The sequence below is a fragment of the Ornithorhynchus anatinus genome, chromosome 5 (genome assembly GCF_004115215.2).
Source record: "Ornithorhynchus anatinus isolate Pmale09 chromosome 5, mOrnAna1.pri.v4, whole genome shotgun sequence".
NCBI lineage: Eukaryota > Metazoa > Chordata > Mammalia > Monotremata > Ornithorhynchidae > Ornithorhynchus > Ornithorhynchus anatinus.
The window spans coordinates 7,890,969-7,913,551 of record NC_041732.1 but is presented as its reverse complement, the minus strand read 5'-3'; the positions used below and the strand labels follow the sequence as shown (position 1 = coordinate 7,913,551).

The window sequence follows — 22,583 nt, the reverse complement described above, 5'->3', positions numbered from 1 at the left end:
CATGCCGAGTCTCTGCTGAAAGTAGCTGTCCTCACTTCAGCAACTGCAAAATCATCTAAACGTTCGCTACGTTTCTACCAGACCTGGAAGCACACATTACTTCACATGCATTACATCGGGCAGCCAGGGTAAAGTGATCGTAATGATAATAATAAGGATAGTTCCTGTTAAGCACTTACCATGTGCCAAGCATTGTTGTAAGCGCTGGGGTAGATACAAGCATATCAGGTTGGACCAATCCTTGTCCCACATGGGGTTCACGTTCTCAATCCCCATTTTACAGATGAGGGAACTGAGGATCAGAGAAGTGGAGTGACTTGTGCAAGGTCACACAGCAGACAAGTGGCAGAGCTGGGACTAGAACCCAGGTCCTTCTGACTTCCAAACCCATGCTTTATTCACTAAGCCACACTGCTTCTCATTTCAGCGCTCAGTACAGTGCTTGGCACACAGTAAGCACTTAAACACCACAATAATTATTATTATTATGTCGTGGACACCATTTTACAGATGTACGTCAGTTTTGTGAGATCCTAGAGTGCTTCTCTTGGGGGCCTCTTTGGGGATCCCTAAACCCCTCTACTGGCTCTAGAGTCTTTCTGTTTTCATTTCAGGTGCGATCTAACTCCGGTGAAGCACCTGAGCCGTGGAATACGGCAGCTGAAAAACGTTTAACACCATCTTAAAAGTGTCTATTGTGTGACCTTGGGTAAATCACTTCACTTCTCTGGGCCTCAGTTTCCTCATCTATAAAATGGGAATTGAGACTCTAAGCTCCACCTGGGACAGGGACTGTCTCCAACCCCGATTTGTTTGTATCCACCCCAGGGCTTAGTGCAGTGCCTGGCACATAGTAAGCACTTAACAAATACCAGAATAATTATAATTATCTGGAATCATAGGAGTCAGACAAGGGATGGGGCAGCTGAAAAGAGACTGTCAACTGGAAAGCTACATGACTGACCACACACTGCCCATCTTTTTTTCTCTGACCTCGCTTTCACTAGACGTGGTTACCTAAATTTGTCAGCCTCTCCTGAATTATCGAAGGCCTTACCATCATTCCACTCTGAGAAGCAGTGTGGCCTACTGGATAGACCCTGGGTCGAGAGTCAGAAGGACCTGGGTTCTAATGTTGGCTCCACCACCTGTCTGCTCTGTGACCTTGGACAAGTCGCTTCCCTTCTCTGTGCCTTGGTTATCTCCTCTGGAAAATGGGGATGAAGACTGTGAGCCCCATAGGGGACAGGGACTGTGTCCAACCTGACTAGCTTGCATCTACCTCAGCACTTAAAACAGTGCTTAACACATAGTGAGCGCTTAACAAATATTATCATTATTTATAATTTTCAGCTTTGAAAACCTACTCTCCGCGTTTGGTAAAATCACCTTAAATCTTCCAAGTGATTTCTCTATCTAGGAAACAACCCCTGTCTCATTTCCAGTTCTCATTCATTCATTCAGGTGAATTTATTGCACCCTTACTGAGTGTAGAGCACTGGACTGAGCGCTTAGGAGATCAGCAGAACAATAAACGGATACAGTCGATGCCCATAATGAGCTTACAGTTTAGAGGAGGAGACAGACATTAAGAGAAATAAATAAAGTGACAGTTATGCTCATAAGTGCTGTGGGGTTGGGAGGAGGGATGAATAAAGGGAGCAAGTCAGGGAGACACAGAAGGAAGAAGAGGAAAGGAGGGCTTAGTCAGGGAAGGCCTCTTGGAGGAGATGTGCCTTTTTATTGTACTCTCCCCATTGCTGGGCACACAATAAGTGCTCACCTGGCTCCATCCCAGACCAGCTTGGAGTTGAGCTAAGGCCGTAAGCCTCAGGCCCTCCTCCAAGTCAGGCCTAGATTTCTATCTCTGCTCTCCAGACCTTTGGCAGGAGGGGTCTAACTCTTGGGAAAAAAAAAAAATCTTGTAAAAATTCATTCAATCGTGTTTATTGAATGCTTACTGTATGCAGAGCACTGTACTAAGCGCTTGGGAAAGTATAATAGAACAACAAACAGACACATTCCTGCCTACAATGAGCTCCCAGTTTAGGGGGATATAGTTCTTGAAGATGATTGTGGTATTTGGTAGGCAGATTTTAAAATGAAGTGTGACAAACGGTCGGTCTGAACTGTATGAGATGCTATCTTTGTTCCTAGAGGCTAGAAATAGCAGCCAATGGAGAGACAACCTGGCCATTCATCTGATTTTATACCAGACAGTCTGGCTGACAGACTGGTCGGCCCCTCCTCTGGCACCATGGGGGGATGGGGAGGAGGTGGCAAAGGGTTGCCCTCAGGGATCACTCCACTGTAGCTCCTCACCTCGCTCAGCTCCATTCCCAGACTCCTCCACCTCATCTCCTCCCCTCTTCTGCCCCTCTGGGACACTCACTCTTAAATTTCCCCACTGGCAGCGTGGCCTAACAGTTAAAGCCCCGGCCCGGGAGTCAGAAGGACCTGAGTTCTAATCCCGCCTCTTCCACTTGTCCCTTGTGTGACCTTGGGTAAGTCTCTTCACTTCCTCTCGGCCTCATCTGTAAAGTGGGAATCGAGACCGTGAGCCCACGTGTCCAACCTTGTATCTACCCCGGCACTTAGAACAGTGCCTAGTACATAATAAGCACTTAACAAATACCTTTAAAAAAATGACTAATTTTGACCTTTCACTCTGTCCATTGTCAAGGCCCCTTAAGCTAAGAAGCTGTCTGATGCAAACTCACGAATTCACTCATAATCCCCAAATGTGAAATCCTGAGCAATTATCATCCCGCCTCTAGAAGAGGCAGAGAGAGATGGAGGTGGCCAGTGTCAGGTTCCAGTGCGGTTCACAATGGACCACAGCTAGAACACAGATTTGTTCCTTTTCAGATCCCCTGGATATACTGTGGGCAGGGAATGTCACTGTTTATTGGTGTAATGTACTTTCCCAAGAGCTTAGTACGGTGCTCTGCACATCGTAAGCACTTAATAAAAACAACTGAGTGAATGAATAATCAAATAACCAAGAGAGAACAGCAGCCACAAAAATCTGAGGTCAGAGGGTATAGCCCTCGAGGTCAGTCAGTCAGTCTGTCATGTTTATTGAGCCCTTACTGTCTGCAGAGCTCAGTACTAAGTGCTTGGGAGAGTACAATATAATAATAAACAGATATATTCCAGAAGGAGCAGAGTGGCTTAGCGGAAAGAGCACAGTCTTGGAAGTCAGAGGTTTTGGATTCTAATGCTGGCCCTGCCACTTGTCTGCTGTGTGACCTTGGCCAAGCCACTTAACTTCTCTGGACCTCGGTTACCTCATCTGTAAAATGGGCATTAAGACTGTGAGCCCCACGTGGGACAACCTGATTACCTTTTATAATAATAATAATAATGTTGGTATTTGTTAAGCGCTTACTACGTGCAGAGCACTGTTCTGATACAGGGGAATCAGGTTGTCCCACGTGAGGCTCACAGTTAATCCCCGTTTTACAGATGAGGTAACTGAAGCACAGAGAAGTTAAGTGACTTGCCCACAGTCACCTATCCCAGGACTTAGAAGAGTGCTAGGCACATACTAAGCACTTAAGAAATACCATTCTTATTCTTATTATTATTCCCTTTCCACAACAAGCTTACAATCTAGAGTGGAGGCTTACAGTCTAGAGGGGTCAAATGCTAAGCAGAGGTGAAGGAGAAAGAGCGGAGCCTTTGGATTTTACAATGAGGAAGTCCTCTGGACCATAAACTCTCTTTGGGCAGGGACTGTATCTACTAAGTCTCTTGTATTATACTCTCCCAACTGTTTAGTATGGTGTTCTGTGTGTGTTAAGCGCTCAGTAGATACCAGTGATTGATTGAGGTTACTGATAGCCTTAGATAGAGTCCTATCCCTCCTTCACATACTATATGATAAATCACTCAAACACGACACCCATGAAGCTTGGAGGTCTTCCTAGATTTTCCGGTGTCTCAAACACCTTTGCCTCTTCTTCCCAAATTAGAATTATGCCCATCCAAAAGGAGAGACTTGAGCTTTCAGTGGTTCTTTTCTGTGTGCTGAAGCAAGCAAAAAAAACTTGTTAATCGGATCAAGTTTTCCTCTTAAGCTCGCCTCACTATTTGTGTGTTTGGGAAGCGGAGGGTGAGGGGTGAGGGTGGGGGAGGGAGATTCATCTCAGTATAGAATACCTAATAAGCTTTAAACAGAGTTAGAGTGCTACAACTGATTTCCAACGGAGCACATAAAAACAGCATCGCTAATTATACTTTAGTAATTACCTGAAAATTATATGTTTATTGTTTTTCCACTAGCAGATAAGACTATTTTTGAACTTTACATTGTTCACTCCCGTTGCTGGAGTCGTGCTGTCTTTAAATGTTCCTTCAATCTCCTGATTAACATACTTTTAGAAATGGATTAAGTTGTCTGAAACATGGCAATTTTCTGGAAAAGCTGAACTAGATCTTGAGCTTTTGCAAAAAAAAAAAAAAAAAAAACAAAAAAAACTTAGCTGCTTCCCTCCCCTCATCTACTCTTAACTCTTGGGGGAAAAAAATCTTGCAAAAATAAAGCATGACAAATGGTTCAGTCTGCACTGAGTTGCTATCTTTGCTCCTGGATTCTAGAAATATCACCCAATGGAGAGACAACTTGGCTTGGTACCCAATATATTTGTGTACCCTCAAATTATGTTCCTCTGTTAATTGTCCCTTTCCTATGAGCTCTTCTTATGATGGCAATATCTTGAAACATGCTTGGAATTGTAGTGAGGAAATACTGCTGTGAGCTTTTAAAGAGAATCCTAAAATGGGCCTGAATCTTAGAGAAAGCCGGTCAGCTGATTGGCCACATGGCTGTGAACAGCGGGGCCCTGTGGATAGAGCACAGACCTAGGAGTCTGAAGGACCTGGGTTCTAATCCGGGCTCTGCCAATTGCTTGCTTTGTGACCTTGGACAAGTCACAACTTCTCTGTGGCTCAGCTTCCTCAACTATAAATGGGGGATTGAATCGCTGTTCTCCCTCCTATTTAGTCTGTGAACCCCATGAGGAACAGGGTCAGTGTTCGACCTAATTTATCTGTATTTACCCCAGCGCTTAGAACAGTGACACATAATAAATGCTTAACAGATACCTTAAAAAAAAAACTAAGAAAAATAGAAAACAAAACACTCCACTACAGTGTGGACAGAGGAAGTTCTCTGCACTAATCCTACCTCAGCTGCTGGCTCTCATGGTGTTTACTCTAGGGAAGGAGATGGGGGGGGGGGGAGAGAGAGAGAGATTGAGAGAGAGAAAGAGGGAGAGAAGGGGGAGGGAGAAAGACAGAGATTGTGTGTGTCACTAAAATGGAAATTGGAGAAGGTCAGATTGTCTAATAGGTAAGGAATGAGACCAAAGTAGGAGAATTGAATTTTATTCCTGGCCCCTCCAATGATTTACCATATGACCTTGAATAAGTATTTGGCCTCTCTCTGCTCATTTCCCCATCTGTCAACGGGGAATTCTCTCTCCCAGGGTACTGAGAGGATTAGCTTTGGTAAAGTGCTCTGACAAAGGGAAATGCTAAGTAGTAGTTGTAATGTCTTTTAAACGAGTACTCTTCCAGGGTTTTGCCAGGCTTTCAAAACCTTGCTGACCTCGCCACCTGTCACTGTCCGCTCAGAAGTAGCCGTTTCAACTAGGCCATATTGGCCTTTTCAATTTGCTGAAAATCAGGGCGGAGGGGTGGGGAGGGCAAGGATTTGGGTTGGGGGCATGGGGGAGGGGAGAATGAGTTTGGGTCACCTGGGAAAAGAGATTGAATGAACGAATGAAAAAGAGGGAAATAAAGAGAGGGAAGAGGACAGAAAAGAAAAATAAAATTGAATTCAGAACCAGGCTTAAGAAAAAATAACAGTTTAACACATTCTTCCTGTTCTATTGTTGACTTTTTACTGCATTTTCAAGATAAAATGGGGGTGGTATGAAAATTGTCCTAATTCCATTAAGTGCTGTAATTCCTCTTTCCGGGTGGTGATAAATGATGCTATTTGGTTAGAACCTGTGTTCTAAAGAGCACCATTATCATCACTGTGCATTTATGGTCCTGTTAACGTTTTGCCCAAATCTTTTTTTATCAGTGAGCTGCATTCTCCCATCTGGAGCTCCTGAGGGCAGTACAATGCTCCTCCTCCAAGAAATGGGTCACAAAAAAACCCAAGTCCTCCACCAACCCTCTCCCTGATTCCTCTTATGCTGGAACTCCCTCCCCTTCTCGGCTCTATCAAACCACATCTTTCCTTCCTTCAAAGCCTTCCTAAAAAGTCATTTCCTCGCTACCCTCCTACTCCAACGCAGCCCGCACACTTCGTTCCTCTAATGCTAACCTTCTCTCTGTACCTCCGTCTTGCCGCCAAACCCTCACCCATGTCCTGCCACTGGCCTGGAATGCCCTCCTTCCTCATATCTGACAGATAATTACTCTTCCCCCCTTACAAAGCCTTACTGAAGCCACATCTCCTCCAAGAGGCCTTCTCTGACTAAGCCCCCTTTCCTCTTCTCCCGCTCCCCTCTGCGCTGACTCTCTCTTTATTCATCCCCTGCGACCCCCACAGCGCTTATGTCCATATCTGTCATTTATTGATTTCTATTAATGTCTGTCTCCCCCTCTAGACTGTAAGTTTGTTGTGGGCAGGGAATGTCTGTTTATTGTTCTATAGTATTCTACCAAGTGCTTAGAAATAACTCTGATGTTTGTTAAGCGTTTGCTGTGTGCCAGGCAATAAATACGATTGAATGAATGAATAAATGAATGAAAGAGGTATTCCCTGACCAATCTTCTGCCTTCCTGATCATGCCAACCCATCAGTCTCCTCAGCCCTCCATCCATCCATCCATCAACTGGTGGTATTTATTCAACCCTTATTGTGTGAAGCCTTCCCTGCCTAAGCTCTCATTCCTCCGACTCCTTCTCCTTCCTGCATCGCCTATGCATTTGAATCTGAGGAGAAGCAGAGTGGCTCAGTGGATATAGCCCGGGCCTGGGATACGGGAGGTCATGGGTTCTAATCCTAGCTCTGCCCCATATCTGCTGTGTGACCTTGGGCAAGTCACTTCACTTCCACTGGGCCTGTTACCTCATCTGTAAAATGGGGATTAAGAATATGAGCCCTCTTTGGGACAGGGACTGTGTCCAACCTAATTTGTATTTACCTCAGCGCTTAGAACAATGCTTGGCACATAGTAAGCCCTTAATAAGTACTGTAATTATTATTATTATTAGAAACTCTTGATCTTGTTCCACCCTCAGCCACACAGCACTTTTCATTCATTCAATCACATTTATTGAGGGCTTCTTATGTAACGTTGGTATTTGTTAAGCGCTTACTATGTGCAGAGCACTGTTCTAAACACTGGGGTGGATACAGGGTAATCAGGTTGTCCCACGTGAGGCTCACAGTTAATCCCCATTTTACAGATGAGGTAACTGAGGCACAGAGAAGTTAAGTGACTTGCCCACAGTCACACAGCTGACAAGTGGCAGAGCCGGGAGTCGAACCCATGACCTCTGACTCCGAAGCCCAGGCTCTTTCCACTGAGCCACGCTGCTTCCCCTACTGAACTAAGCACTAAGGAGAATACAACATAACAATATAGAGACACATTCCCAGCCCACAAAGAGGTAACAGCACTTATGTACAGATCTACAATTTATTTTAATATCTGTCTCCCCCTCTAGACTCTAAGCTCCTGGTGGTCAAGTCTCCCAGCTCTTTATATTGAGAAGCAGCGTGGCTCAGCGGAAAGAGCACGGGCTTTGGAGTCAGAGGTCATGGGTTCGAATCCCGGCTCGGCCACTTGTCAGCTGTGTGACTTTGGGCAAGTCACTTAACTTCTCGGTGCCTCAGTTACCTCATCTGTAAAATGGGGATGAAGACTGTGAGCCCCACGTGGGACAACCTGATTCCCCTGTGTCTACCCCAGCGCTTAGAACAGTGCTCGGCACATAGTAAGTGCTTAACAAATACCAATATTATTCATTCAATAGTATTTATTGAGCGCTTACTATGTGCAGAGCACTGTACTAAGCGCTTGGGATGAACAAGTCGGCAACAGATAGAGACAGTCCCTGCCGTTTGACGGGCTTACGGTCTAATCGGGGGAGACGGACAGACAAGAACAATGGCACTAAACAGCGTCAAGGGGAAGAACATCTCGTAAAAACCGATGGCAACTAAATAGAATCAAGACGATGTACAATTCATTAACAAAATAAATAGGGTAACGAAAATATATACAGTTGAGCGGACGAGTACGGTGCTGTGGGGATGGGAAGGGAGAGGTGGAGGAGCAGAGGGAAAAGGGGAAAATGAGGCTTTAGCTGCGGAGAGGTAAAGGGGGGATGGCAGAGGGAGTAGAGGGGGAAGAGGAGCTCAGTCTGGGAAGGCCTCTTGGAGGAGGTGATTTTTAAGTAGGGTTTTGAAGAGGGAAAGAGAATCAGTTTGGCGGAGGTGAGGAGGGAGGGCGTTCCGGGACCGCGGGAGGACCTGACCCGGGGGTCGACGGCGGGATAGGCGAGACCGAGGGACGGCGAGGAGGTGGGCGGCAGAGGAGCGGAGCGTGCGGGGTGGGCGGTAGAAAGAGAGAAGGGAGGAGAGGTAGGAAGGGGCAAGGTGACGGAGAGCCTCGAAGCCTAGAGTGAGGAGTTTTTGTTTGGAGCGGAGGTCGATAGGCAACCACTGGAGTTGTTTAAGAAGGGGAGTGACATGCCCAGATCGTTTCTGCAGGAAGATGAGCCGGGCAGCGGAGTGAAGAATAGACCGGAGCGGGGCGAGAGAGGAGGAAGGGAGGTCAGAGAGAAGGCTGACACAGTAGTCTAGCCGGGATATAACGAGAGCCCGTAATAGTAAGGTAGCCGTTTGGGTGGAGAGGAAAGGGCGGATCTTGGCGATATTGTAGAGGTGAAACCGGCAGGTCTCGGTAACGGATAGGATGTGTGGGGTGAACGAGAGGGACGAGTCAAGGATGACACCGAGATTGCGGGCCTGCGGGACGGGAAGGATGGTCGTGCCATCCACGGTGACGGAGAAGTCTGGGAGCGGACCGGGCTCGGGAGGGAAGATGAGGAGCTCAGTCTTGCTCATGTTGAGTTTTAGGTGGCGGGCCGACATCCAGGTGGAGACGTCCCGGAGGCGGGAGGAGATGCGAGCCCGAAGGGAGGGGGAGAGGACAGGGGCGGAGATGTAGATCTGCGTGTCATCTGCGTAGAGATGGTAGTCAAAGCCGTGAGAGCGGATGAGTTCACCGAGGGAGTGAGTGTAAATGGAGAACAGAAGAGGGCCAAGAACTGACCCTTGAGGAACTCCAACAGTTAAAGGATGGGAGGGGGAGGAGGCTCCCGCGTAGGAGACCGAGAATGATCGGCCAGAGAGGTAAGAGGAGAACCAGGAGAGGACAGAGTCCGTGAAGCCAAGGTGAGATAAGGTATGGAGGAGGAGGGGATGGTCGATTACTCTCCCAAGCACTTAAAAAAGTGCTCTGCACACGGCAAGTGTTCAATAAATATGACTGACTGATCAATTGATTGATCAATAATAATAGTACTTGTTAAATGCTTACTATTTGCCAGGTACTGTACTAAGCGCTGGGGTAGATACAAGCTAATCAAGGAGGACACAGTTCAAGTTCCATGTGGGGCTCACACTCTTAACCCCCATTTTATAGATGAGGTAACTGAGACACAGAGAATTTAAGTGGCATGTCCAAGGTCACACAGCAGGCATGTGATGGAGCTGGGATTAGAACCCAGGTAGCAGTAATAGGACCTATTATTTGGTATCTGGTAGTAGAAGTAGTATTTATTAAGCACTTATTATGTGCAGAGCACTGTACTAAGCACTGGGAGAGAACACACAGGTGGGAATTCATTTGTTGCTTGCTTGCATTCTGTATAATTTGTACCTATTGACTCTTACCTATTGTAACAGTATGACCTCGTGGGTCGAGCGTGGGCCTGCAGTCAGAAGTACTTGGGTTCTAATCCCGGCTCTGCCACTTGGCTGCCGTATTACCTTGGGCAAGTCACAACTTCTCTGTGCCTCAGTTACCTCATCTGTGAAATGGGGAATAAGACTGTGAACCCCATGTGGGACAAGGACTGTGTCCAACCTGATAAACTTGTATCGATCCCAGTTCTTAGTACAGTGTCTGGCACATAATAAGCATTTAACAAATACCATAAAGAAGAACAACAACAACAACAACCAAAAAAAAGACACTTGATGACACACTAGACTGCAAGCTCCTCGAGGGCAGGAATCAAAACTACCAACTGTATTGCGTTGTTCTCTCCCAAGGCTTTAGTACAGTGCCCTGCACACAATAAGGGTTCAATAAATACTGTTGAATGACTGAACAATTACCCTGCTTCTACTCCAAAATGGGCTTTCATTGCAACCATACAAAGACACCGGGTGGGGGGCCGGCCTTCGTGTTGAACTTGTGAATCAACGGCAGGGGCATCTACGAAGACTTAAGAGTTTTCATTATCCCCCTTCGCATAGCCCCAATCAATCAATCGATCAATTAATCGTATTTATTTAGCACTTACTATATGCAGAGCACCCTCTAAGCGCTTGGGAGAGTACAACCCAACAGAACTAGCAGGCACGGTCCCGTTGTGAGTGGGGAATGTTTCTGTTTATTGTTATATTGTACTTTCCCAAGCGCTTAGTAATAATAATAATAATATTGGTATTTGTTAAGCGCTTACTATGTGCAGAGTACTGTTCTAAGAGCTGGGGTAGATACAGGGTAATCAGGTTGTCCCACGTGAGGCTCACAGTCTTAATGTGAGGAGCAGCGTGGCTCGGTGGAAAGAGCCTGGGCTTTGGAGTCAGAGGTCATGAGTTCGAATCCCAGCTCTGCCACTTGTCAGCTGTGTGACTGTGGGCAAGTCACTTCACTTCTCTGGGCCTCAGTTCCCTCATCTGTAAAATGAGGATGAAGACTGTGAGCCCCACGTGGGACAACCTGATTCCCCTGTGTCTACCCCAGCGCTTAGAACAGTGCTCTGCACATAGTAAGCGCTTAACAAATACCAACATTATTATCCCCATTTTACAGATGAGGTAACTGAGGCACAGAGAAGTTAAGTGACTTGCCCACAGTCACACAGCTGACAAGTGAGTGTACAGTCCTTGGCACAAGGAAAACCCTCAGTAAATACAATTGAATGGCTGAATGAACTTTCCCTGCCCATAACGAACTTACAGTCTAGAGGAGAAGACAATCTACCCCCTGGGTCACCTAATTCTATAATGGCAGGCCACCAAAGTGAGAGGGATCTCTAAGAGGAGAGCTTTCAGACTGTTAACAGCCTCTCCTCTAAGGGCCTGGATATAAAAGGAGCTTCACCAGTCAGCCGCTACCCGCTTTACCACATGGAAAAGACCTAATAATTGTGGTATTTGTTATGTGCTTAGTGTGTGCCATGCACTGTACTGAGCACTGGGGGTAGAGACAAGACCATCAACTCCCACGTGGGGCTCACGTTGGAAGAGGGAGAACAAGTTTGGAATCCCCATTTTACAGATGAGAGAACTGAGGCCCAGAGAAGTGAAGTGACTGGCCCAAGGTCACCCAGAAGGTACTAGAGTAATAATAATCGTGATATTTTTTGTGCACTTACTATGTGCCAGGCACTGTTCGAAGTGCTGGGGTAGATGCAAGATAATCGGGTGGAATACAGTCCCTGTCCCACATAGGGTTCACAGTCTTAATCCCCATTTTACCCTGGAGGTAACTGAGGCCCAGAGAAGTTAAGAGACTTAACCCTAACCCTATTCTCAGGGTCATCCAGCAGACAAGTGGTGGAGATGGGATTAGAACCCAGGTCCTTCTGACTCCCAGGCTTGCACTTTATCCATTGGGCAATGCTCCTTCCCAAACAGGTATTTAGTCCCCATTTTATAGATGAGGTAACTGAGGCACAGAGAAGTTAAGTGACTTGCTCAAGGTCACTCAGCAGGTAAGGGGCAGAGGCGGAAGTAGAAGCCAAGCCCCTGACTCCCAGGCCCGGGCTTTAACCATTTTAGTATTTAGGCCATGCTGCTTCTCTGTGGGCAAATACCCAAATGTCTAGCTCTGGCCATTGCTTCCATCACAGATGAGAAAGGTGAGGCTGAGAAGGGTGACATTGCCATCAGCAGACTCCAAAAAAGTGCCCTAGAGGCAAAAGTAAAGAAATTTTTAAGGAGGAAAAAGTGGATTTTCACTAATACAGGTTCATTGGCTACCTGATATCAGAAAATCCCTAGGGTCAGAAACATACAGTAAATACAGCATTCAAAAAAAAAAAAAATCCCAAACAGGCTAATGTGAGTTTGCCGTGGTTTGGCGAGAGTATTGACACTCTTCAGGAAATATTGGAGTTGGATTTTTTTTTTCCTTGTGATCCAGATGAAATTAATGACTTTCTGCCCTCATTCAAGATAAAACCGCATACACATTTTATAAATAGACTGTAAATTGATTCCTATAAATAATTTGGTATTGTGAACAAGCGTTTGCACTGCTGTTCAGCAATCTCGTGATGAATGTTTAATATTTCCTAGAAGTAACAAAGGGTTTCATCATTTAAATCTCATTTGGGTTACCATATTCAGAGGACAGAGTGACCCCCTGCACAATCAATGGTGTTTGTGGCAGTAACGAAGTGGTGACAGATAGAACTCAGATCTACTTACCGAAAATAATAAATAAAGCCAAGCTCATTTTTCCCTTTACAAAATTCTCTCCCTTCCTCCAACTCCCACCTCTCTCTCCTTCTCTCTTTCCTTCTCTTTTTTTTTCTCTTTCTAAAAACTTGTGCCGAAGAATTGGTAGGAGCTGCTAACATTTAGAAATGGTTCCAAGTACAGTACAGTGAAGGACCACTGAAACCCATGATTTTTCTTGTGCTTCTCAAAGAACAAACTGATAATCCTATTTGCCAATAACGAATGAATTTCACAGGTGAGTAGTGGAAGCAGTAATAGTATTTATTGAGCACCTATTGAGTTCCAAGCACTGTAATAATATAGAAAGTCCTTGGGAAAGTTACAGCAGAGGAAAAAGATTGTAAGATCTAGCTCCCTCTAGATTCAATCAGCTTTCCCCATCAATCAATCAATCAATGGTATTTATTGAGTGCTTAGTACTCTTCTAAGTGCTTGGGAGTGTTCAAGAGAATAAGCAGACATCTTCCCTGCCCATAATAACTCTAACAATGCTGGTATTTGTTAAAGTCTATGTGCCAGGCACTATACTAAGCACTGGTATGGATGCAAGCAAATCAGGTTGGACACAGTCCCTGTACCACAGGGGGCTCCGTTTGTCAGATGAGGTAACTGAGGCAGAGAGAAATGAAATGATTTGCCCAAGGTCACACAGCCGACACGTGGCAGAGGTAGGATTAGAACCTAGGTCCTTCTGATTCCCAGACCTGTGCTCTAGCACTAGACCATACTGCTTACAGTCTCCATTCTACCTCACTTTGCCGATCTCCAACTACAGCTCAGCCCGCACACTCTGCTCTTCTCTAATGCCAGCTTACTCACTGGGGACCGATCTCATCTATCTCACGGCCGACCCCTTTCCCACATCCTGCCCCCGGCCTGTAAGTCCTTTCCCCTGCATATAAACCAGACCACCACTCTCTCTACCTTCAAAGCATTTTTAAGGTCACATCTCCTCCAAGAGGCCTTCCCTGACAAAGTTTTTTTCCCCCCACCTCCCTCTCCCTTCTACATCATCTATGCACTTGGATCTGTGACCTCTGGACATTTGATATTCTTCCCGCCCCCAACCCCACAAGACTTATGTATATATCTTTAAATTCTATATTATAAATTATTTGTTTATATTAATGCCCATCTTCCCTTCTAGACTGTAAACTCATTATGGGCAGAGAATGTGTCCACCAATTCTGCTGTATTGTACTCTCCCTAGTGCTTAGTACAATCAATAAATACCATTGATTGACTCATTGAATGGCCATCTTATGCAGATTCCACTTGCCAGCCCCAGAACCTGTCACGAGCCAAGGAGGAGCATCAGTTCTTGCACATTTTACCATTTTATTTATCATTCCTAGCTGTTTCAGACTAAAAGTTTACATTATGCTATTATTAATTCCAAAGTCTGATGCAATTTAACTGTTCCCCTGACTTTCACCCTGGACTGTTAATGTAAAGGAGATGAGCTTCCTTAGGAGTCTCTTAATAATACTAACAGTAGCTATTATTAGTATTATTATGGTACTTGTTAAGCATTTAGTATGTGCCAAGCTCAGTTCTAAGCACTGAGGTAGACACAAGTTAATCAGATTGAATACAGAAATTGTCCCACATAGGGCTCACAGTCTTAATCCCCATTTTACCGATCAGGGAACTGAGGCCCAGAGAAATGAAGTGACTTGCTCAAGGTCACACGGCAGACAAGTGGCGCAGCTGGGATTAGAACCCATGTCCTCTGACTCCCTAGCCCGTGCTCTTACCACTAGGCTATGCTGCTTCTAATGAGCACCATTTTGCTCTCCTGACGTCAGAAGACTTCCAAGTTCTGGGAGGAGAAGTCGTAGGCCCAGGAATCATCTGAGTTGAGCATCATCCCATATATCCTGCTGAGTAATCACATGTTCCTCAACAATCCACCCAAAGAATAAGCAGTTCCACAAGAAATCAGAGCCCTGGAGACGTTTCCTGTCCACAAGGAGCTTACAGCCTAGAGGTATTTGTTAAGCGCTTACTATGGGTCAGGCACTGTACTAAGCGCTGGGGTGGATTCAAGCAAATCAAGTTGGACACTGTCCCTGTCCCATGTGGGGCTCACATTCTCAACCCCCATTTTACAGATGAAGTAACTGAGGCATAGAAAAGTGAAGCGACTTGCCCAACGTCACACAGCGGACAAGTGGTGGAAAAGTCAGTAATCGTGAAAAGGTGGGGGGCCAAAATTGAAGAAAAGAGAAGTGATTGAAGGAAAATGGAGGAAGGATAGAGGACAGGATTTTGGGGAAGTTGAAAAGGAATACAAAGAGAGGGCCATCTCCACCAGTTAAAACTCATGCTCATCGTTGGTGTTGACGTTGCAACACATTCATTCTAGGCAAATCACCCAACCTCCTTGGGGCCTTGTTTTTCCCCATCTGAGGAAATGTAGAGACTGCTGGGCGACAAGGATCGGCACGGCCTAGGGTATAGAGCAGAGGCCCAGGAGTCAGAAGGACCTGGATTCTAAACCAGGCTCTGCCGCTCATCTGCTGTGTGACCTTGGACAAATCACTTCACTTGTCTGGTCCTCACTTCCCTCATCTGTAAAATGGGGATTAAGACTATGAATCCCATGTGGGACATGGATCGTGTCTCACCTGATCAGCTTGTACCTACCCCAGCACTTAGTCCAGTGCCTGCACAGAGTAGACACTTGACAAATACCATTATTATTATTTTTTAAAAAGTCCCTGCCTAGGTTCTTCTGACTTCCTTCTGAAGTGCCCCTTTCCCACTCTCCCATTTTCCCATTCTCTCTGCCCATGAAACCCTGCCTCAGTTATAAAGCATCTTGGGGCCCTTGATCAAAGGTACAACATAGTATTTGGGGGAATAAACTCCTTTGAAAGAATGAGCCCTAAGTAGACCATTTGGGTCATTGCCTTCCAAGTGGTAAACCCAAGGTTTCTCGGGAAAGGAGTTCATTGTATCGGGCCGAGGATTTATTTGTATTTCAGATAGGAGACAAGAGGAAAGTGGGGTTGTTATTTTTATCTGCCCTTCCCTCCGTTATCTCTGTCTACCAGCTAGGCTGAGGCAGGGAAAAGGGAAGGCGGGTGGTACGGTGTCAAAGCTTGAACTGAGACGCAGACCTTGTTAAGGGCCCCTGAGGTGGCGTGGACATAGGAAGGGGACGGGGGAGGGCGGAGGAAGGGGGACTTTTCATGAAGGAATTTGCTGTTATCAGAGTCTGCCAGCTGCAAGACCGTGGCAGAGAAGTCAGGAGAGACGTGGTGTGGAGTTTTCCGGGCTGGGAGCGGGTGGCGTTTGCTACTTTATCCAGAGTAATCCGGATCGAGTTGTCGGCAGCACAGAACCCCCGACTTTCTCAGGCTACCGAGATGGCCCACTGACCTCACTTAATCCGTGGTATTTATTGAGCACTGAATGCAGAGCTCTGTACTAAGTGCTTGCCACTGCACTAAGCGCTTTGATGGCAAAACCACACCTGTATGTCTATTAGGGTGGTTGAGAGAAGAGTGCACGCAGGTAAAATGGAGTCTGGATTTTTATGGCTCTGCTACTTGTTTGCTGTGTGACTTTAGGCAAGTCACTGCACTTCTCTGGGCCTCAGTTACCTCATCTGTAAAATGGGGATTAAGACCATGAGCCCAGTGTGAGACAGGGACTGTATCTAACCTGAGAAGCAGCGTGGCTCAGTGGAAAAAGCCCAGGCTTGGGAGTCAGAGTTCATGGGTTCGAATCCCGCCTCTGCCACTTGGCAGCTGTGTGACTCTGGGCAAGTCACTTCACTTCTCTGGGCCTCAGTTACCTCATCTGTAAAATGGGGATTAACTGTGAGCCTCAGTTGGGATAACCTGATCACCCTGTATCTACCCCAGCGCTTAGAACAGTGCTCTGCACATAGTAAGCACTTAAATACCAACATTATTATTTGCTTGTATTTGCCCCCCCTTAGTACAGTGCCTGACACGTAGTAATTGCTTAACAAATACCACAATTATTACGGCCAAGCAACATTCAACCAATCAATCAATGGTATTTATTGAGCTTTAATTGTGTGCAGAGCACTGTATTAAGCGCTTGGGGGAATACAACAGAACTGGTAGACACATTCCCTGCCCACAACAAGCTTTCAGTCCAGAGGGGGAGATAGACATTAATATAAATAATTTATGATATGTAATTTATAGATACGCACAGGTCTATAAACAGCTGGCAATCACATTTATTAAGCGCTTGCTGTGTGCAGGGCACTGTACTAAGCGCTTGGGAGAGTATAACATGACAGACACATTCCCTGCCCACAGTGAATTTATAGTCTAGAGGGGGAGAGACACAGTGAGCAAAGCTTTTGCCCTGGGAGAGTGGACAGGGAGGAGACATGATGGAAGAAGCGGAGGTATCCATCTGCTCACGGTTACCTTTTTTTAAATTTCATCTGTTAGACACTTACTATGTGCCAGGCACTATACTACAAACTGAGATACATACAAGATAATCAGGTCGGACACAGTCCCTGCCCCACATGGGACTCACCGTCTTAATCCCCAATTTACAGATGAGGTAAATAGAGGCACGGAGAAGTGAAGTGACTTCCCCAAGCACAAACAGCAGACAAGTGGAGGAGCTGGGATTAAAACCAAGGTCCTACTGACTCCCAGGCCTGTACTCTTTCCACTAGGACACTCGGTTTCTTACAAGAAGGAAGGCATAGGGCTCACGATCCTAATCCCCATTTTACAGAAGAGGTTAACAGGGGCACAGAAAAGTGAAGTGATTTGACCAAGGACACACAGCAAACAAGTGGAGAAGCTGGGATTGGAATGTAAATCCTACTGTCTCCCAGGCCCGTACTCCTTCCACTAGGCCGCACTGCTTCTAACAGGGACGAAAGCCATATGATCATGATGGTTTATTACTCAATCCACTGCTGAGCTCAATAAATACCGTTGCTTGATAATATCTTTGCGGCCTGGAGCCGTCTTTTATTTCTACTAACTGTGGTATTTATTAAGCGCTTACTATGTGCCGGGCACTGTACTAAGTGCTGGGGTGGATGCAAGCAAATCAAGTTAGACACAGTCCCTGCCCCATGTGGGACTCACAGTCTCAATCCCCATTTTACAGAGGAGGTAACTGAGGCCCAGAGAGTGAAGCGACTTGCCCAAGGCCACACAGCAGACAAGTGGCGGAACTGGGATTAGAATCCAAGACCTTATGACTTCCAGGCCCGTACTCTATCCACTGTGCCACGATATTGCGTCTTCTCCTTGTTGGCAGGGAATGTGTCTACCTACTCCGTTGCAATGTTCTCTCCCAAGTGCTTAGTACAGGCTCTGCACACAGTAAATGTTCAATAAATACAATTGATTGATTGATTCTGATCTCTGGACATAGTAAATGCTCAATAAAAAGCACTGATGGATTCACTGTTTCTGTTGTATTCTCCCAAGAGGTCAGTACCGTGCTCTGTTCACAGTAAATGCTCAATAAATACGATTGATTGATTGATTGATTGATCCTATTGCATGATCCCAAAAAGTCATTGATTGATCCGGTGATGGTATCGGGAGCCTCTGTAAACCTCCCTTCCAGACATTTACACAGGTGCCTGGTAAATAAGCTCTTTCCTGCCAGAACCAGGAGACCTCTGCAATCATATTTATTGAGTGCTTACTGTGTGCAGAGCACTGAACTAAGCACTTGGAGGGTATCATTTAACAATATAAGGGAGTTGGTAGACACATATCCTGCCTTAGTCATACTGATTTGCTTGGATGACCATCTCATCTAGCCCGAGATATGCTCTTTCTCCAAGCAGCCAGCCTATTGAAACTTAAATTTTTTAAAATTCTATTTTAGAGCATCTGTTAAGCACTTACTATGTGCCAGGCACTATACTGGGGTAACTCATACAGGTTGGACACAGTCCACGTCCCCCGTGCGGTTCAGAGTTGTAATCCCCATTTAACTGATGAGGCAATTGAGACATGGAGAAGTTAAGTGACTTGTCCAAGGTCACATGGCAAACAAGTGTCTGAGCAGGGATTAGAACCCAGGACCTTCTGACTCCCTAACCCGTGTTCTATCCACTGGCCTCGCTGCTTCTTCAAATCAATCAAGATGCTCCTGGAACCTAAAACTCAGAGCAAGCAGAGAAGCAGCCTGGCCTAGTGGATAGAGCACGGGCCTGGAAGTCCGAAAGACCTGGTTTCTAAACCCGGCTCCACCACTTGTCTGCTGTGTGACCATGGGCAAGTCACTTCACTTCTCTGGGCCTCAGCTACCTTATGTGTAAAATGGGGATTGAGACTGTGAGCCCCACATGGGACAGGGACTGTGTCTAAGTTGATTTACTTGTATCCACCCCAGCGCTTAGTACAGGGACTGGCACATAGTAAACACTTAACATTATTATTATTAGATACTATAATATGACTTGGAAAATGCAAAAGATAAAAAAGTCTCTCTTCCAGCAACTATAATTTTCCCAGCTCTGGCCTAAGATGATTCTTTTGCCTTAATGAGGGAGAAATCTTGACAGGAAGTAGAAAAAAAAGCAGCAAATATCTCATCTCTATTTTGACCTTAATAGGAAACAATCCCCTAGCCCAAACGACGTAGGTCAGCAAGTGAGAGTCTCCCCCATGCTACAGGTTCACAGTGTTCAGTACAATGCGAACAATAAATAGACGTGGTCGGCTAATTACAGTCCGCTCCTCTTTATCAGCCCTGCGCTGTCACGGGACGTTCGCTTGCTTTTTGCCTTCTGAAGTGCTTGGCTGCAAAAAATCTATTACTACCAAAGAAGCCCCATGAGTCGAGGTAACAACTCCAGGCTCCATAGCCTGAGACTAGGTGCGAGTCACTGCACACCCCGGACGCTCACAAATCGCACTACACACTGCTCTAAAAGAGTCTCGCTAAAAGGGATCGCCAACACATGAATTGCAACTGGATGAAGTAATGCAGAGACGAAGTCCACTAATCCTATTTTCACAGAGGACACACACACGCGCGCACACACACGGACACACTTTCAAAATCTCCGTTAACTCTGAGCCTTTTAACTCTGAGCCTTTGCAAGGAGTTTTTCCAATATTTTAGCAAGTCACACTTACTAAGATGGTTAACTATTTAATTAATTCGGTGTTACCATTAGCTCATGTTTGAAGCAGTTTACTTTCCCTGCTGACAACTTTACCTCAGTTCATCCGGCTGATAACAATGACTCCTTTGTTTTCTGGAGTGTTGTGCTACCAGCTGGAGAAGGATAGCTTCAGCCCAGAATTTTCCATGACCCAGAAGCCACCACTCTCTCCTAAACTCCTATTTCCCATTTTTTTAAAGGTATTAATTAAGCGCTTACTACGTGCCAAGTCACTGTTCTAAGCGTTGAGGTAGACACGAGCTAAACAGGTTGGATACAGTTTACGTCCCATGTGGGGCTCACGGCCATATTCTCCGTTTTTCAGATGAGGTAACTGAAGGCCAGAGAAGTGAGGTGACTTTCCCAAGGTCACACAGCAGACAAGTGACGGAGGCGGAATTAGAACCCAGGTCCTTCCGACTCCCAGCCCCGTGCTCTAACCGTTAGGTCATGTGAAGTCACTGAAGGTTGACTGAAGAGTGATTTAACTGCCTACATATTTCTGAAGGGCTTCTGTGGGGAGGGTGCTTGTTCTCTGGGGCCATAAAGGATTGAAAAAGAGGAACAGGGATTTAAACAAATCTGTTTGGATGTGAGGAAAAACTTCATAACCATCAGGTGACAGCAGCTGAGCTGTATTGCATTCTGTCTCCTCTTAGAGAACTCTCATCGAACGATAACCACCTTTACTCAGAGGGCTGAGTGAAATTGCCTACATGGGCAAGATTCCCTTCAAGCTCTAGGAGAGAAGCTATTGGGGAATGAAACCTAGAGCAGGTAAGCTTTTTCTTGACACATATGAACTGCTTTTTGACAGCTGCAACAACAACAGACCCATCCTCTGAATCGACGCCTTATCGTGGCAGGAAAGTTTGCATACTCTGATGAAGCTTAAAACTATGTCATATAGGGCTACCCATAAGCTAAGCCGAAGCATCGAAGTCGACTCGCCTGTGCTGGGAAGCAGCGGCATGGGAAAGAGTCAAAGGCGGATGACCAAGTGATCGAAACGTTGATCAGAGTCAACGGCAGAGACTCAAATTTTTACTCCATGGAAGAAGGCGATGGTAAACCACTTCTGTATCTTTACCAAGAAAACTCTATGGATACATGCAAACGAGTAAGGCTGTGGGTTCCCATATGGGCCTTTTCTGCCTGCCAAGCACCTATATGTGAACTATATCTTCAGATGTGGTTTAGGTGAGGACAAAGATAAATTTATCCGAAAGAAAACTGATATAGGTCCTCCACCAAAACTCCCCACATAAACTCCAAAGGAACACACGATCAATATAAGGTGGATGGAGAGAATGCTCAGGGAAACAGGCTTAAGCCAACTCCACTTCCAAACCATCACCCACAAACTCCCATTCTTTTCCACAAAAATCCCCAAACTCTGGGGAGGTCACTCAATATACTGTTACCAACTGCTTCCTGACTCATTCTTTCTCATCTAGTGGATCAGAGTCCAATCAATTGTTCAGTCCTAAACCCCAGCCCGGGCTCTAGAGAAGTCTTTTGGCTTTCCTTTTTGGCTATTCATTTAGGTCTGAATTTGTTGGAAATTCTCTCTTTTTGAAATCTGAGTTTTCAGACATGAAACTCATTTCCTCTTACACCACATTTCATACACAGAGGTAACTGTTACAAATAAATAGAGTACAGAAATGGGGCTGGGATCGTGCTAGCCGAAGACAGTTCCTTGGCCACAAAAGGCAGGTCTTTCGGGAGTGGAGAAAAGAACTAAGAAAGTCCCGAGCCTGACAAATGTCTTTTCCTTCCTTCCTCACAAAAAGGGATAAAGATCTGGAGAAAGGGTTTTTTGGTTTTGTTTTGTTTTTAAAGTAATTGTTAAATGCTTACTATGTGACAGGCACTGTACTAAGCTCTGGGGTAAATACAAGCTAATCAGGTTGAACACAATCCATGTCCCACTTGGGGCTCACAATCTTAATCCCCATTTTACAGATGAGGGAACGGAGGCACACAGAAGTGAAGTGACTCGCCCAAGGTCACCGAGCAGACAAGTGGCGGAACCGGGATTAGAACCCAGGTCCTCCTGCCTCCCAGATCCGGACTCTATCCCCTAGGCCACGATTTTGACAACCCTATGGAAGTTGCCTCTCCGTGGACTGTTCCAGATTTGGTTTTGGGGGGGAGGGTGTCACCCCAACTCTTGTACCCCGAGAACTTTATTCCGGGTGGTGGAGAGGGGGCACATTTCCTGAGGCTTGGTGCCCACACAGGCTTCTTTTTGTAGGCAAAAATAATTCTACCATGGGGCTGTTCCTTTCAAGAGAAAACCCCTAGTGCTGAGAACCAACTACTGTTTTCCCAATACCTACAAGAGGGTGAGAGTCAGCAGGGCTTGGTCCAAGTCTTGGGGATCATGGAAGCTCCAGCTAATTCTGCTGCCAAGTCCCCAACAACAGAATAGCGGGGAAGGAGCCACTTCTCTCCCCACCTGTAGCAGGGAACTAGGGCTTGCTTTGGATTCTTGAAGGAAAGCAGGCTCCAGGCCCATTGTCAGAGAAATGCAACAATGGATTGGGTCATGATCCACCTCAAACATTCCACGACCCTGAAGGGGAACCTACAGGGCTACCCCTCGCTCCTAAACCTCGGCCCCCTCCCAGAATACGTGTGACGCCATTTCATCAAGCCGTACTCACGTGTAATATTTCAGCAGGAAAAAGCAGC

General features: G+C 45.9%; 1 protein-coding gene across 2 annotated transcripts in view; it reads right to left on the bottom strand.

The window, feature by feature from the left end:
• Positions 1–22,352, bottom strand: part of PIAS1 (protein inhibitor of activated STAT 1) — a 170,145-nt gene extending 147,793 nt beyond the window's left edge. For both annotated transcript variants that reach the window (XM_001516057.5, XM_029064897.2), the window contains exon 1: positions 22,229–22,352. The gene's annotated coding sequence lies outside the window, so the exon portion shown is untranslated. The remainder of the gene's footprint in view (positions 1–22,228) is intronic.
• Positions 22,353–22,583: the final 231 nt, after the last annotated feature.